The following is a 1,446-nucleotide window of genomic DNA, read 5'->3' as shown; positions in this document are numbered from 1 at the left end:
ACAGAGCGTCCGCAGGGCCTGCAGCCTCAGGATCTCAGCCCCTCGCCCACAAGCATGGCCTCTGGCTCCATACGCACCTCTCCTGGTGGCCTTCTGAGCTCTGGGCCTACCTGTCCACCTCCCCGGCATGCGACACCCATGGTCCTCCCTGCTGCCGGCTCGGCCCTGCTGCCCTCCGCCCCGCACGCCAGCCCTGGCTCCCTCCTGCGAGCTGCGACTGGCCATCTTCTGCGGGTGACTAGGCTGGAACATGCTCCACCTTTCAACAACCCAGGTCTCCTGGGGCCTGGCCTTCGGGGAATCCTCCTGCCAGGTATTCTTCCACGATTTGCCAACCGAGTTAATAAGCAACAAAAGCAAACTTTTGAGACTCCCGCTGCCCAGGGGGCTCAGGCACGGCGGCACCCCTGGGACCCAAGCAGTTCTTTGGAAAACTTTTTTTAAAATGTAGCTTAGGATGGCCCTGGAGATGCTGAACTGGACTGACTCAAACAAATGGGTGTTTCTTGAAAATCTAGGGAGCAGGTACCCAGGGGCCCATCCTGAGGACAGATGGTGCCAGCGGCTATCCGTTTCACACTACAGTTTCAGTTGCACCCACGAAAGCACATCCACCCACCCACACGGTGAGACCCCCACCCAGGCCAACTTCCAGCGACCAGAGCACCTGCACTGAGGGCGTCTCCCAACTCCACAAGGAAAATGCAGCATCTGAGCCAGGAAAGGCCTGAGCAGAGCCCTCCACGTGCCCCCGCCCCCCTCTTACCAGCAGGACCAGAGGCCGCTGCATGGTGGGGCACTGCCCCGTGACGCACTTGTGCTTGACTTAATTAATAACTTGTTTTCCAAAATAATGTGATCCGTGTGTATATTTTTCAGAAAACTTGGAGACAGAAGACGGCCAGGGTGCAGCGCGTGCACGCGTGCCTGCTGTGACCACACTCAGGAGCACAGGCAGCTGCACACGCACAGGTGCATTTTGGGGCACTGGGTGAGGAGCCGCTGCAAGCTCTAGCTGGCACCACCGGGTCTTGGGGTGCCCGCGGTGCCAGGAAGCCCGAGTTCATGGGGGCGAGGCTGCGGGGAAGAGTGTCCAGGCTCCCGGACGGGGTCCCGGGCAGGGTCCTGAGCAGGGTGGGGCCCATTACGCTCCACCCGAGTTGGCCCCCTGATGGCACACCCCCCATCTCTCCTGTTCCTCGCGGGCAGCTCGTGCCCTGCCGTTGTGGCCTTGGCTGGCCTTATCCCCTCTCCATCACGGTCATTCTCACTGCTAGAGGTGGGGAAGAAAACAAGCTGTACACTGGCCTGTGGGCAGGCTTCTTCTGGGCGGTCTTCACACTGGGCCCCCACTCTTTGCCTGGCACGCTGCGGCCAGGGGAGGAGAGCAGTGCAGGCACCCAGGGAGCAGGCCAGCAGGCGGGTGGGTGGGTTCCAGCAGGTGAG

This window comes from Talpa occidentalis, unplaced genomic scaffold, assembly GCF_014898055.3.
Source record: "Talpa occidentalis isolate TD23 unplaced genomic scaffold, MPIMG_talOcc4v2.1 talOcc4.18, whole genome shotgun sequence".
Taxonomy (NCBI): domain Eukaryota; kingdom Metazoa; phylum Chordata; class Mammalia; order Eulipotyphla; family Talpidae; genus Talpa; species Talpa occidentalis.
This window is presented reverse-complemented; position numbering follows the sequence as displayed.